This window comes from Agrilus planipennis, unplaced genomic scaffold (genome assembly GCF_000699045.2).
Source record: "Agrilus planipennis isolate EAB-ADULT unplaced genomic scaffold, Apla_2.0 scaffold109, whole genome shotgun sequence".
In the NCBI taxonomy this organism is placed as follows: domain Eukaryota; kingdom Metazoa; phylum Arthropoda; class Insecta; order Coleoptera; family Buprestidae; genus Agrilus; species Agrilus planipennis.
In genome coordinates this window covers 374805-391571 of record NW_020438934.1, presented here as the reverse complement: position 1 = coordinate 391571, position 16767 = coordinate 374805, and the positions used below count along the sequence as shown (strand labels likewise).

The 16767-nt window shown below is 36.1% G+C and overlaps 1 protein-coding gene and 1 long non-coding RNA gene across 4 annotated transcripts in view; one reads left to right on the top strand and one right to left on the bottom strand.

Annotated features, from left to right (window-relative positions):
• LOC108737983 (dachshund homolog 1) overlaps positions 1-16767 on the bottom strand; it is a 348890-nt gene that overhangs the window by 300073 nt on the left and 32050 nt on the right. The window lies entirely within an intron of this gene.
• On the top strand, positions 1786-2292 carry LOC108738009. Its single transcript, XR_001937934.1, has 2 exons — positions 1786-1965; positions 2025-2292. It is a non-coding gene; the product is annotated as an uncharacterized LOC108738009 (long non-coding RNA).

The window sequence follows — 16767 nt, the reverse complement described above, 5'->3', positions numbered from 1 at the left end:
TATCCTATCTTTCAAGTTGGATCAAACTGCACTCGGTGTACAAATTTGATTAAAATTGGTGAAGTCGTTTAGGAGTCCATCGCGGACAAACAACGTGACACGTAATTTCTATATATTTTAATATGTATAAAAGGTAAATTCAAATTTTATCTTTTTTAACTTTTGTATGGTATTTTTTATATGTGATCAAAATATAATTATGCCCAATTATCTATTTACCAAAACAATGTACTAAATTTTTATTAAATACGCAGGTATATCTTTATTTACAACGTTCTATTAAAATCCCTTTATTGGGTTCCCTTATAATAGAATGTATCCCTATTATTTATTTTACATTCCAAGTTTTCGTATTTTCGCTATCTCTGACTGACAATAGAACAGAATTGGAGAGGTACCACTCGAAAAACAGTAGATAGATGCTCAAGCATTGTAAGGTTTTATATCCGAAAACAGACAATCGCAATAACAGCCATTTCATAAAACCTATCGTCGAAGAGGATCAAAGTAAGCTCCGAAAGGTGTAACAAACAACACCTTTTTTGGGCGGCCGATCACTCACAGAAGTATCCCTTACGTTTCCCAAACTAATCCCGTATGAAAAGACCTATCGCTCGGATGGTTAATAGAGCCTAATGTCGACACTATGGGTGCCCAATGTGACGCTGATTGCATACCTAACACGGCACCCCCTGCCGTGTACCAACATCTACTATATACAGACTGTCATTTGAACGGGGGAAGCCCAGTTGTCGCAGCTACCGTCACCGCCACCAGGATAAGTGAACGCCTTAATGGATCTATTATGATGCAACTGTAGGACAGGAGGTGATGAAAAATCACGAACAAAGGGACCGAAAAATTGCCGTGTAAGTAGATGGATCATATGATTGACAACGTGAAGCTACCTGAATTATAACGAAGAAACATGTAATGTTTACTGTGCAAGGCAAGCTGGAGCCACGTGGCCGAAAAATCTTTTCGTTTATCAGTTGTACTTTCTATGCTAGGGGCTGGCTTAGGCAATGTGGAAAGATTTTTCATTTTTTTTTTCGACTTTTTAAACATGGAAGTTCAAGGTAAAGTTGATTCGTATGTTTATTAAGTGAAGGATACCGAAATGTAGTAAATACAATCGTACCAATGAGACGGATGAACACATGGAAGGGGCACTCGGTTTAAATCCGGTACTCAGCGTATCCAGCACTTTTCTAGGGTCCAGATAAGTACGCGTAGTTCTTTATGTTAGGTTAGTTTACGGTAGAAAAGACAACACTCACGAAGTGAGGTTATCATTCCCGAGTATTTCTCTTTCTTATTTACAGTAATGTGAACCCAAGATGCATCATATCACAGTAGAAATTGTCAATATTTTGATCGCGTTTATGTTTGGCATGTTCTAAAGACTGTATGTACTTCAACGCTTTAATTTTTAAGCATGGTTCCTACCGTAGGAGAAAATACCCATACGCTCCCAGGGTATATTTTTTACAATAAAATTAGAGTTATGTATCTTTGCGGAAAATATATTTTAAAAAATATTCCATGCATTCTACATCAAAGCCCAAATGGCAATTTTTTATAATGACATCTCAGGCTTAATACCTGGACCCAGGTTACCACTATCCTGTGCATGTTTAGTCTAAATGTTTTGGTTATTGTATTAATAATGTGCTATAAGTAGTTCAATCGAGTATACACAATTTTAATCTAATTTATTTTTAATTTACTTAATTAATTTAGCATATTCTTCAAGATGTAGTAATTTTTGTTGTGATATTATTTATTATTCTTCATTCAAAATTACGTTTGCCAAAAGTGTCAGTTATAGTGAACTTGACAACTTTTAAGCACACTTTAATCAATAAACTTCAAAATTATTCTTTCTGCAAATGAACACAAATTTCTTAAATTAGAACATGGATTTCTTGAAAATAGTTAAATTGACGGATGAAATATTTACACGTAAGAATTATAGTAATGAAAACAACGGTAAATAAAGTAAGTCTTTGTTTAAATTTTAGTTAAAAATCTGGTAACTGCTTTATTTATTTCTACGGTTTCAATTCTATTTTTGGTTTCCCGTATTATACCGCAGAAGACTGCCAAAGGAAAAAATACGTTACTAGTGAAAGTAAACTCACCACCTGAAGAAAATGATATTTCAACATTAAATGGTAAAAATGGTATGACTGATGACAGTGACAGTAGCAATGACGACTCATATTTAGATATGAACTGAGCTTTATAAAATGAAAATACGAAGCCTTTACAAATAAAACAGTAACAGAATATTCTTTATTTCCTGTTTGTGCATTTAATTAATAGTGTAGATCAGAATCAGTAGCGAACTGAGGGGCACGGAGGGGACATTCCGCCCCAGGCTTTTGGTCCTGGGGGGGGGACTTCCAAATCTCTCTGCGAAACAAAACTGAAATACGTTCATTTTAATTTATTACCAAAATGTACTTACAATTTTATTAGTTTCTGAGCAGGCCAAGGGAATTATTTCGTTCTGCCGCACTGAGATTCCGATGGCCTTGGTTCGCCATTAGTCATGAGCCAAATTGTTAAGGGAAACAGGATAATGAAGGTATCAACGTTTATGTTATAAGTCTGAAAACTGGTTGGACACCCACCTTCCTATCTCGAGTCAATTGTCCAAAAACTGAAGCATCTCACATCCTTAACTATTTGCGAGCAGTTTAATCCAGAGTTTCTCATATTTTAGAAGGTGCCCTATCATTCTACCTCTCCTTCCCCTTATTGACTTCCATAGCGCTCTTTATTCACCTAAATTTGTCCAATATGTCCTCATTTCTAACCTTTTCTGTAGAAGATATTTTTATCATCTTCCAGAGCTTTCTCCCTTTCGGTAGCATTGTCAATCCTACAGCATACAGCAACGCAATACTTAAAGCTGTGCAGGGTTTTAACTATTTTGTTAGCGCCTCCATGCGATCGTTTATGGTTTGCGGTATTCTAATGACCTGACTCCGGGCGGAAGAATGACAGAGGTAACCAGTTCTCCTAACTGGACCCCCGTTAAAACTTAAACTTTGCATAGTGCACTTTTTGTGAAACATTTCAAAACTAAGAAAGAAAGAAAACAAACAAAAAGCCAAACAGAGACAGCATTCGGTCAGGTGAACGATAAGGATAAATCTCGGTACTTTAATGATCTGGAACATGTCGGAATATTTAGATTCCCTTTCAATGAACCGGTTCTGACAAACGATAGGAACAAAATAAAGTAGATTCCTGAAAACTGTAATTTCCGTGAAAAATGGACGTTTGGCAACCCCAATAAATAGATATATATATTTAGATAGTATGCATGTAATATTCGGGGAACTTAAGTATAGTATTTTGAAAGATGGTCGAATCTTTTTGTCGCCCTGTAATGGTTGTGATATCGAGGACACTGTAACGATTAACGAATCATTCGAAGTAACAAAGTAAGTGGAAGTGGTTCTTTGGGCACATTTACCTAATGTCAATCAAGCCTGTGTTTAGATAGCCGGATAAAATCGCGTGTTCGCCGTTTAACCTTAGCTTGTAAGCTGCATAAGGAGCATGGTTGCACAAAATAGCCGCCATCACGCAAACGCACTCGGCACGCAACTTGCATAAGTTAACAGCAGTCGAATGTATTTCAACCGACAGATTAACATACACATACACACACGCACGTTTACGTAGACTTCGAAACGAAATAGTAATAACATACCGAATACATTGTCCTTTAGGCTATGAGTCCAGTAATCTGAAACCGGTCAAGACTTACGTTCTCAATGTAATCAACGCCAATGAGTCGTCCCTTCTACTAATTGAACAGTGTGAGTGATATCAATTTCCTTATTTTTTTACGGTTGCAGGCTCTAAATCTACAAATCTAGTAGGTATTGAAACTTTTTCAACCATTAATGGTAACACAATTATAGGCAAATTAGTTAATGAAAATGATGCATAGGTATAATTTTTGTAATCAGTTCGGAAAGTTTAGAAGGTCGTAAAAATGGCATCGTGATGATGTATTTGAAACAGTACTCGAGTGTGTTACACCTATTGAGCGATGTTCATTTGCATCTACGATTTTGAACCAAAGCTGCTTAAGTTGTTTGCTCATGGGGCGAACCAATTAGGACTCCGTCTGTGTCTACAGACGTATGTATGTATGGTACAGTTTGCTCGATCGGATCATGGAACGCTTCATTAACAGTCCGGTTGTGTCATTGCGTGATTAGTTACACTTCTCTAGACACTTAGACTGTGGAACTGTTTCCCTCCATTTTTGATACCTGGAGGTGTATGAAGCCACTATTCACTCACTGTTTATTGCCCGGGTTGATAACCTTGCAACAAATGCAAGCGTAACAAATGAACCACCAAATCGGACAATGATTGAAGTTCAGTAAACAAAAGATCGATATCGACTCTACTAAAAGAATTCGAATTTAAAATTCATCAAAATACCACTACTGAGTTATCTATAGATACCATTAACAAAGCTATTTATTCAAGCTGTTTATCAACATCACTAGAACCTTGTTAAAAAAAAATACACTGCAGGATCCTGTAGTTTAACCGAAAATGATACAATGGCAGGATATTTTCAGATTTAGACTAGAAATATCTAATATCTTTTAGAAATTGTAGAGGTGACAAACATATTGTAAGAAGTTTTGACAATTAAATATTGTGAAGGATTTGGATGTGACATTCAGGCTCCAACATGATTCTAATTAGGGAAGGCTGATGCTACTTCGTCAATGTTTGACCATAGTGACCACAGCAACTAATTAATAGCATACCTACAATGTGGCATTACTGAAGTGCTAGAGCTAGACTATAATTGCTTTTCCCTTATCATTACATTACATGGTGCCAATGCTACAGAACTAAACAGAAATATTTTTTACCATTCTGTTGTAAATTAGATAAAGTAATTTTGGTCATATCGACCACTTGAGAAAAAATATTAAAGGACCTATATCAACTACCACTTGAGAAAAAAATGTTAAAGGACCAATATCAAAGACTTATTTCAGTACGTTCTTCGTCACTGAAGATATTATGCCAAGTTGTGTTAAACAATTTCCTTTCCTTTTCCTTTTAAAGGGATCTATGAACTACTTTATTGCTTCTTTAGGGGAATCGGGGCAGGTCATAATTTGAAGGTATGCCTTTGATTATCTGTTTTTGTTAACTATTTTCTTGGACGAGCCCAAAAATTTAGAGCGAAACGTTAGAATTTTGCAATAAAGTAATTTATTCACCTAGCCAGTTCAGAATTTCTGGAACTGTTATTTATATATTTCTGGTTTAACTGTATTGAACATTTAGAAGAATCTTATTGTTAATTCAATAATTACAACTTTCGCATTTAATCCATTTCGTTTAAAATTATACGTTGCTTCACGCATCTGCATATCGAACCGTTTACACAAAATCTCTTAGCAAGGAAGTTGGATTTTATACATATGTAATTGTAAGGGGTAGCTAAAAGTTATTCTTCTGTTTAATTTAGTTCACGTGTCCAGTCGGGTCGGTGCGTTCAAGTGACAATCCGATATCGGCTGGACAGTTCAATAAAAGCGGTGAAAATGCGGGTCGTATAGTCAAACTGTTCGTCGAAATTGGTGTTTTAGAATTTGTAATTTGCAGGCGTTAAAGTGCTCAAAGGGTGCGAAAACGTTTCGTTTGCAAGTGACCGGTGCAACTTCAAAGGAACACCACGCGGTCGCGCCACCAGGGCGTGACGTAAACACTCGTGGAAGCCATTGTGGCACAGATGAAGTTTAAATATTCAGGCGCCTTGCGTAGATATTACTCTATCGCAGTGAAATCACAGATAGCATCATTTTTTTCAAAAGGGAACCATTGGCCTGGTGTCAGCTTCACTATATGGACAGCTTGTTTCGCATCCCAAACAAAAACGAGCTGTTCCTTCTGTTTGCTTTTCATTTCTGTGAATGAGAAGTAGCAATGGGCAAAATGCATTTTTAACAGACATTACATATACAGGACCTAAGTAGCTTCCTTATCACTTTGGTGATCTTATTTCAACAGGGGGTTGCGCTCACAAGCTTGATATCCTTTTTAAACAACCTGTATGATTTTTTCATTTCAAAACCTAAACAAACACTGGCCAAACGGTATTGGTGCGATGACATAATAATTCGGGGAGGGAGAAAATACATAAAATTGAGAAATTTTAACTACATAAAAATGTGAGTGAACGGAAGGAGTAGTAGGGATATAAAGCAGGGTCGAGTCGCCTTCAATAAATAGAAGTCACTTCTATGCTCGCGAATGATTAATTTAGAAATTCGAAAAAGGTTGTTAATTGTTGTACGGGTGCGAAACAGGAACGGTGGGCGTGGCAGAAAAGAAAAGATTACAAGCGTTTGAAATGTGGTGTTACAGGCGAATGATGAGGTTACTGTGGATAGGGAAGGTTAGAAATGAAGAAGTATTAGAAAAAATAGGAGAACAGAGGACTCTATGGAATGCAATAAGAAGTAGGCGAGATAGGTTGGTAGGACACCTCAGGCATGAGTGGCTTATTAGAGACATATTAGAAGCAGAAATAGGAGTTAAGAGGAGTAGAGATAGGCCTAAATAAGATTACTGTTCGCAATTAGTTAAGGATTTGGGTTGTTCTAGTTTTAAGGAAATGCAAAGATTAGCTCAGGATAGGAAAGAGTGAAGGTGCGTGTCCAACCAGTCTTAGGACTGACGACCTTATGATAATAAAAAATGTGAGCAGTGTCATAAATGTGTAGGTCTAATTTCTGTTCTTGATAATCCACTTACTCTGTTCTGCTCGAACTACTAAGTGTATTTGCATCTATCAAAACAGAGCAGCTAATACTCATTAATAAGAGTAGCCTATCAGATTTCTCAGTGAAAACCCAACTTTATCCATATCACTTAATGATACTTTACAAAAAGTCAAACTAAATTGAAATTTTCCCTTTAGCACAGCATGTGTTATAAATAGCATTTTAGAAGACTCTTGGTAATGGTAAATATACAAATATCAAAACTTTTAAGTAAAATGGATCTTACCTGTTTATTTAATGTATTTCAGAAGCGGTTAGTGAGTATATTTACGCAAGTGGGTATAATAAAAAATTACTTAATTAACAATTTAATAATTTAAAACAAAACGTAGAATCCGGGAGAAACGATGGTGAATGCCGCCTGTAAAAGCCCAGCACTTCATCCGATGCTTATCTCGGAAAAATTTTCTGAAGTGAGATATGTAGGAACGAACGTGCATCTATGCAAAACATTAATTACACGTTTGCCTGATGATGAGTAACCCGATGTCTGCTTAATTAAAAAGTGTTTTCTTATCTTCAATGTATCTCCCGAGCTAGAAGCAGCAGAAACAGCAGTCGGGCATCGGACAGGATGCCGTCTGTTCTTTCGTACTCACACACACACATATACACACAGAAATATGTACATATGTATGTATGTTCTGTGATTTTCGTCAATAAAAAAAAGGTACGAAGTGAGCTACCAGAAAGGGAGAGAACATGAGCAAGCGTTTTGAAAAGATCCACCCTCCCAATAATAAAGTCCATTATCTAACGTTACAACGTTTAGCGTACATGCCGAAATCGGCTGAAGGCCGGCCTGTAATTATATCTTCACGTATAGTCAGCCGGACCTGACCGGTGTAAATTGTACTCGTGTATCGTATATTCGAATAAACGTACGAGCGCACATTTGTATGTATGTTTAATAAAGAGACAAAGGACTTGTTAAATTGAACTTTAATAGCAGTTATAAGTACCTAGGTACATATAGTATAATGCTCAAAGAATCTGTCCTACTGTTATACTTAAAAAATAAGTATACACCTATTCACAAATCATTTACAGGGTATACCAAATCATCATAGACAGCACAGTGTTGGTTTTTAGTCACAGTTAAAAAAATATTTCAAGTTTGTTACCCTCGAACAGCATTGGTTCTTATTAGGAACTCAAAATACAAATACAATTACTTCTTTACTCATAGAAATCACTAAAACACCCTTAACTAGAGATGGACCAGGTACCTGGTTTAGATCTGGTACCCGGCGTATCCGGCACTTTTTCTAGGGTCCGGCCGAGTACTGGATAATGACTGCGGCTACCAAAGAAAAAGTCCACACCAACGATAATAATTTAATAAGTATAACAATAATCTACTTAATGAAAATCAATAATTAACAAGAATACATTAGTGTGGCCGAAATGTTACAATTTCTGTCGCTTGTTGATTGCGAGCCAAATGCGAACGAATCTTCATTCTTCCCCGATTAAGGACTTTCGGTTGGCACGCTTTTTCTCTTAAGCAATTTGGCACAATGTTTATGCACAGTCAGGAGCAGGTTTGTAAAAAATAATTTTTAAAATTGGACATACCACGGAGGAATAATCAGCAAAAATTATTTTATTGTCACAATGCAAAAAGATATAGTTCAAATATGGCACAATGTTTATGTGCAGTCACGAGCAGGTTTGTAAAAAATAATTTTTAAAATCGGACATTCCACGGAGGAATAATCACCAGAAAATCATTTNTAGGAACTCAAAATACAAATACAATTACTTCTTTACTCATAGAAATCTCTAAAACACCCTTAACTAGAGATGGACCAGGTACCTGGTTTAGATCTGGTACCCGGCGTATCCGGCACTTTTTCTAGGGTCCGGCCGAGTACTGGATAATGACTGCGGCTACCAAAGAAAAAGTCCACACCAACGATAATAATTTAATAAGTATAACAATAATCTACTTAATGGAAATCAATAATTAAGATTATATTGGGATAGGTCGTTTGTCCCAATTTGAATTATTTCGTTGTAGGTTTTATGTTTACTCTTCCTCCTTAACAAGAATACATTAGTGTGGCCGAACTGTTACAATTTCTGTCGCTTGTTGATTACGAGCCAAATGCGAACGAATCTTCATTTTTCCCCGATTAAGGACTTTCAGTTGGCACACTTTTTCTCTTAAGCAATTTGACACAATGTTTATGCACAGTCAGGAGCAGGTTTGTAAAAAATAATTTTTAAAATCGGACATACCACGGAGGAATAATCACCAAAAAAAAAACTTATTGTCTGATTTTTCAAGAACGGTCAGTCCTCTTTAATCTTTGACTATTCCAAGTGCAACGTATGTAATCGCACAAACAAAATGAGTTCATCACGAAGAACTTCATAGTTCCTATGTTTTTATTGCTAAATTCAGCAAGTGGTGTAGCATGCTGACAATATATAGATAAGAGTTTATTTCGGCTACAAATTTTGCTCTTTGCAAATAGTAAGCGATTCCGTCTTCTAACAGGCGTTAAAAATTGAGTTAATGTTCTGTTTGTTCAAGAAGCATAAGTATAAATTTTTAAATTTAAATTTAACACCAATGGGTACCAGAAAATCAAAATTGTATGAATAAAAGTTTAATTTCTTGAGTAGATTATGCATGACTTCAATTAAAAAAGCGCTTCCATTTTTTTCGCCAACTTTAAAAATTAAGTCGACGTTTAAAGGATTCCTGTATCCCAATAAATTCCATCGATACGTCGAAAACGAGTGGTCTCGGACAGACATAGCTGCAGGACATTATTTACCAGATGTATAAGCGTTAAAACCGAAAGAAGATGTAGTAAAGCACCACAGAGGATCGATTCTTTTTCCCCTTATAAATGCATTCATCCAGAGCTTCGAAAACGTCCTCGGGCACAACAGCCACGCATCGAATTATACAAATTACAAAAATTGTTTGGGCTACGGGCCAATCAAAAGAAGTCATTTTAATTTCATAACAACCCAACTCGCCATGATGCGGGGAAAAAATTGGAATATCTTACAGGTTGTCGAAGGGACCTGTTTTTTTGATCAGGTTCGCCATGTAAATTTATGCAGGTGCGAAATGTTGGATGGGTTATTTATTGGATATGCGTTGACCATCATTTTCAAATTCAAACTAAATAGCATAAATTGTAAGGCCCATTAATGACATTGGGTTCTGGCTAGATCACAGTCAATCTATAGCATCGTCATATAGTTGATGGTGTTCATTTGTCTGCTTCAAAAGAAAGCCAAGTAATTAATTGGTTTTTTTCCTACTTATTCTTCTTATTTCCAGGATAATTTGTAGTACAAAGCCCTTTACAACAGCTGTATACAAGTTTAGGTGAATGTAGTACAAAAATTGGTTCCTAAGAGATATAGAAAGAATAAGCGTGCCTTCGGCTTCGCTTGCTTAGAATTGAATTTGTGACTATAAGAGTCATATTTTATCAGTTTGTGAATTAACTTTCGTCCGGTTTTTCGTTGCCTTACGTTGCAAAATTAGTCTCAATTCAAGGCTCTTTTATTTTAACGAAACAAAATCTATGTCTACCCTCAAGGTCTATTCTAAATATCGGTGAAAGAAAAATTGATACTGGTTGAGTAGCCCAATGCTCCTGCTACATCCAAACATACAGACTTCCTCTTTGTAGTATTAGAATACTTTATGTTGTTATGTAATAGAGTATCTGTGGTATATTCAGTTCTCAATTCGCCTATATTGTAGATTAGGTAATGATAATGATATTGAATCGTATTTTCGGATTTCCCTACATTCTTGTTAATTCAAAAGTGACAATGAAAATCTATACATTCCTGACCCAAATCGACTTTAAAATCATTGTAATAATATTGTAAAAGAAACTAATCTTCTTTGTGACCCTAAAATCTGTCACCCCTAGAGCCTTATTACCTCTCGGCAGCGACCTATTGGCAAATCTAGCACTACTACCCAGTTTCATTATTTTCAAACTAATTACTACTAAACTTTTTATTCTAAAGTGCACTGGACAATTATACAATATATTAAGAAATAATATGTATGACATTAAATAAATGATGATTAACAACTGTACTTCATAGCTTTATGAATAATGACGACCGCACCCCGTGGATTACGAAACGATGAAAAATATAATTATTTTACTTCAAAAATTGATTCTTCACCACGCAATAAATGTAATACTACAACTAAATTGCGCAACACCAACGACGTTATTCTGTCATCATGTTGTGGCTTCTATTATCTTTTCGAGATAAGTAAAAAAACAATGATTTATTGCATTTTCATTGCAAAATGTAACTCTGTTTATGTAAATGAAGAATGACTCGCTGTCAAAGGACTTCAACGAATGCTAGGGAGTCCACCCCAATGGCTTTATCGACGCGCAAATGTTGCTGAAATATTTCAGGAAATGTCAAAACACAATGAAACACATTTTAGTTTTTTGGGGATAAGGCGTCTTTATATGAAAAAAGCAATTGAGACTGCGACAGCTGTTCATCGATTGGACTATCACAAAAAATATGACACGAGAAAATAATCAGCTATCTGATAGAATCACACACAAATTATTTTTATGAGTAACTTTTTGCATCATAAAAGGAAGATGGGGAATCAAAACAGTTTGCAATACCCTTGAAAATAAGCGAAAAGCTAGACTAACCATACGATATCATCATTTTATGAATTAAGAATCTTTTAATGAACGATGTTTTTGATAATATTTTCTTTTCGTTGTTAGTTGTTAATGTCCTTTATGATATCTATTGTAAAACCCTTTTGAGCATATTAGTCTATTAATATTTTGATTCTAGAAGAATAAAATAAAAAAACAATGTACAGAGGAGGATGGGAAAAGGGGCGGAAGAACAATTAGGGGAAGATCAATTTGGGTTCAGAAGAAATAGAGGAACGCGGAAAGCCATTCTAGTTTTACGGGTAACAATACAGAAAACGATACAAAAAGGAAGGAGTGCGTACATAGAATTTGCAGATTTAGAAAAGCTATAGACAATGTTAAATGGGACAAGATGTTAAATATACTTAAAAATGTAGGGATGAGTTACAGAGATAGAAGAGTGACACTTAGTTGTATATAGAAGCAGTTGTAGAGCTGGAACTGCAACGTAGAGAAGTAAATATTAGGAAGGGAGTTAGACAGGGATACACAGTGTCGTCGCTACTTCTTAATGTATACATCGAAGACGCGATCAACATCATTAAAAACAGTAGAACTATAGGGATAGATATACAGGGGCAAAAGATTAGTATGCTTAAATTTGCAGATGATATAGCAGTATTAGCATCTAGCAAGGAGGAGTTAGAGATTAGCTTTAAATAAAATGGAAATTGACAAAACAGTGTTGTATGAAAATAAATAAAAGTAAAACAGAAATAATGGCATGCGAGGAAAGCAAAAGTAGGGAAAGAGCAAATATAAAGGTAGGAGACGAAAAAATAGAGGAAGTGGCTGATTTTAGATACCTAGACAGTCAAATAAATCAAGACGGAAGAAGTAGTAGGGATATAAAGCAAAAGATAAAAGAAATAAAAAGAAGTCACTTCTATGCTCGCGAATGGTTAATTTTGAAATTCGAAAAAGATTGTTAAAGGTGTATGTTTGAAGCGCGGCGCTGTACGGATGCGATACATGGACGATGTTAGAGTAGTTAGAAGCGTTCGAACTGTGGTGGTACATGCGAATGATTAGGATACCGTGGATAGAAAAGGTTAGAAATGTAGAGGTATTAGAAGGAAAGTCAATGAAAAATAAGCGAGATAGGTTGGTAGGACACCTTCGTAGGCATGAGGTCTAGTCAGAGACATATAGAGGCAGAAACAGGAGTTAGGAGGAGTAGAGGTAGACCTAGATTAGATTACTGTTCACAAACAGTTAAGGATGTGGATNGTATTAGAAAGAATAGGAGAACAGAGGACTCTATGGAAGTCAATAAAAAATAGGTGAGGTAGGTTGGTAGGACACCTTCTTAGGCATGAAGGTCTAGTCAGAGACATATTAGAGGCGGAAACAAGAGTTAAGAGAAGTAGAGGTAGACTAGAAGGATGTGGGATGTTCTGGTGTTAAGGATAGGAAGGAGTGGAGGTGCGTGTCCAACCAGTCTTAGGACTGACGATCTTGTGATGTTGATGATGACGTCTTTCATCTACTCTTTCCTTAATTTTCTACTCTTCAATTATGTTTTCATTATTGAATTCCCCAATAAGTAGCATTTATCCTTTAGTTTAAATTTAAAATATCGAAAGAATTAAATGCATTTAAATATGAGTAGGCAAATTAGTTAGATTTTTCCATGAAGCTATTCTTACATTCTAAACAAAAACATCTTTGAAAAGAAAGAGCTGCAAGGCACACAGTAGCTGTGGTATTTCGAAAAAATAACCTTACCCATGCTACGAATACAAAACCAACCAAGTGGATTAAGTAGGTCAACAAAACATAGATTTATAGCTAATAATTGTTTATTAACATATCGTCTAAATAACATACGAAAAAGGTTACATGTTTAGTTAATCTGGTATAAGGAAGCGATGGCAGTGCAGATTTTGGGGCACGAATTTTATCTCATAATTTTATCCGAAAAGCAATAAGGCAATGACATGGAACGGGTTCGGTAAAGAAATGCAATCTATCATTATTTACATGTATACATTTATTGCCCCAAGTTAGTTTTTTTTTTGTCAGCGGGAACAGGTTTTTAAGAAAACCAATCACACAAACGTTGTGCTTGGTCTTTAAATTGATGCGACGGTGAGTCAGCGTAACGATCAAATAAAATCTCCGCGGCCCAAAAACTAAATCGATCAAAATATTGTACGATTCTTCGCATCGATCAGAAGAGATTAGATTAGTTGAGACGCCGAAAATTAACGTTATTATATGTCAAGCATTTAAGCGTGGAGCGGGAGAGAGGGAAAACAACGCTATAATTTAAATTAACCTCTACAGCACATGCTCAGAAAATTGGCACATCAAAATCATTAAGCCAAAAAAAATGTTGTAATATTGCTAAACTTTATTTACATTCTGTTCATTATTGCTTAAAATACAATGCACAACGGTTTTATCAATTTATTTATTAACAATATTAGCCAACGTTGTTAATAAATAAATATCTGTTTTACCTGAAAATAGTTACAATTCAATCTTTCTTAAATATTCTTAACAAGAACAAAATGAAAACTAAACTGATGCTGTCCTGATCCGGGTATAAAAGTCGTAGTCGGTTGGGGTTGCTTCCTAACGTTTCGCTTACATGAGTTTTATGCTTCTTCAGAGGTCGGATGCTGAATGTGACTCCACGAAGCAACTCCAACCGACGACGACCTTTAGACCCAAATCAGGACCAGCAATTGGTCGCGAAAGCCTTTACCAATGAAGACTAACATTCATTTTTTGCCTAATAGTTGCCCCGAAAAGTCTTTATCAGAGCAAGTCTTTTACAGTAAACCACAGATTCAAAAAACTAAAAATCGACTTTTTAAAACGATCATTACCCAATAACACATTGCAGTTTTTACTGTATAAAAAGTTCAAACGTAAATTAAACAATTTCTCTGAAGGTGCCGTGTTGACAGTCGGAATCATAAAAAGTAAGATGTCAATGTTCGTGCGTTATAGCTATTAATTTTCCCAATTAGGTATGTAGTACACAACGCTAATCACATTTGTTGCGCTGTTCGAACTAGTGTTAACCACATACAGTAACCATAAGCTCGTTTGAAGAATCAATTTAGCAATAACTTGCAAATTTGCATGCCGCATATAATAATTTCACACCGATTCTATTAAGCAACAGATATCTCTTTCTTATTAATTAATTCTAGTTGCTGAAGATTAAGCAAGTCGATGTAACACACAGTGCCGCCAACGTAATTTACAAAGGCCGAAAGAGATAAGTGAAGAGGATAACGAATCTGTAAGAACACGTGTGCAAGAAAGAGAAAGGGACAAGATATCATCCAAAGATGTTTTTGTACTTGATGCTGATGATGAATTCCGCAGAAGAAAAGGCTCGTGGCGAAGCTGTGCACTGAATTCCGTTTAATTATACGCATAAGATCGAAGCAAAACAAAAAAGCGAGAGATCCAGTCCGATGATTTCCAGATTGGGCACGATTCACAACAAAAACGATCCATTTTATACGATGATGGTAAAGTGAAGCAGCGGCAGCAGACGCTCGAGTCGTTCCATCGAAACGGAGCCAATGCCCTTCTACGATTTTTCTAGGACTCAAAGAATCTATTGATTTTTTACTAACCTGCCTTCACATATTCGACACTTTAATTCGAATCGGCACGTGGAGATTCGATCGATGCCTTCGACAAAACAAGAAACCGCATCGAAAAACAAGTAGAAACTACTTTTGTACGTAGCTACCGATTTAATACAGAAGAGTTCAATTATATACCAAATAATACAACCGAATATGTTGCTTGAATTTTACCGGTTGAGATGGTTTCGGTTAAAAGCTTAAAAAAGACCAAGGATAAGACAGAATCAGTGAAACACTGCAACAAGCGCAAATGTCAAATGAGAAACGTAGCGGCAATTACATCCGTTATTAAAAGTTGTTATCCGGATGTTTCTGACTATATTCTATTTTAGAACAGGATATAAAAGATATTAAGCTGGACTGCTTTATGTGCATATATAAATCAATTAATAAATTGAGAGAAAACCCATTACTTTTCCAACATAATGACCATACGGTTTTGTCTTCTCCTCAAACGAACAAAAATGTATGAAACTACGTACAAATATTTCTCTACCAATGTCATTAGTTATTATTCTTCCTTCGGTCAGTTGCAAACAGCCCCGGTCACGTCAGTATTATCATAATAAAGTAACCCGACATAATATCCGAATGTTATCCGCATTAAAACTCGATTAACAACCTCGCATCTATCTGTATAATAATGTGTACATGTATAAGGCCACGTTTTATTATGAAGAGGCAGCTGCAATTTCTCGCCACCTCTGCTAGATGATAGGTACCACTCTCAGGACTTAAATCGTCGACTGCATTTTGTATTATCGAAAGTTGCCGATCTTGTGCGCAACTCGTACTAAAAAGCGCCCGCTCTTTATTCCGAAATTACATTTTCGCAGTGCAATGAACCACGACATATTCTTCCGAACTGCTCACCGCATGAAAGGATGGGCATTGTGAGGAATAATGTGGGATCCATAATCGGATACTCTCGCTGCAACAATGCTACTGTATATATGGATGCATAAATACATCATGTAACGTCCTCGCCCCTTACCAACCCCCGGCACTCGCTTCTATTTTTTTAGCGGGGCCTCTTCAAAAATATTTCTATCTATTTCCCTTATTGTGGTTTCGGTGGATGATTTGGCCGCTGCTTTGTCGGTTTTTATTAAATCGCATCTCGACCATGAAAAGACCCTTACGTCGATTGAGAAGCCTCTTTCCGAATGAACGAGGCCCGCAGATGAAACGGATCTCATTCCTTATTGTTTTGTTTTATGTCTTCTTAACACACACACAAATACTTTTTTGTTTCGGTCAAATTTACTACATAAATTTGATACATTACATTAACACAATAGAGTTTGAAAATTATTTAAAACATATTAAGTACGGGCCAATGTAAAAACTATTTATAAAGGATCCTCATTTAAATTTATAACGATCATTCTCCTTAAGGTGTGTATATACGAGGGTGAATTGATAAGTTTCCGGCCTAACCAAGAGATGACGCCACTAGGCCTACCTTGAGGTGACATTCTATAGTACCATCCTTGGATAGCTTGTAGCTATAGTTTCAGCCCGATCTCCTTGCTAGTGTAGGTTTGACAGCACGCTGAACAAGACGCCTCTGTGGTTTTCGTAAAAATGGAAAAGCAGGAAAATCGT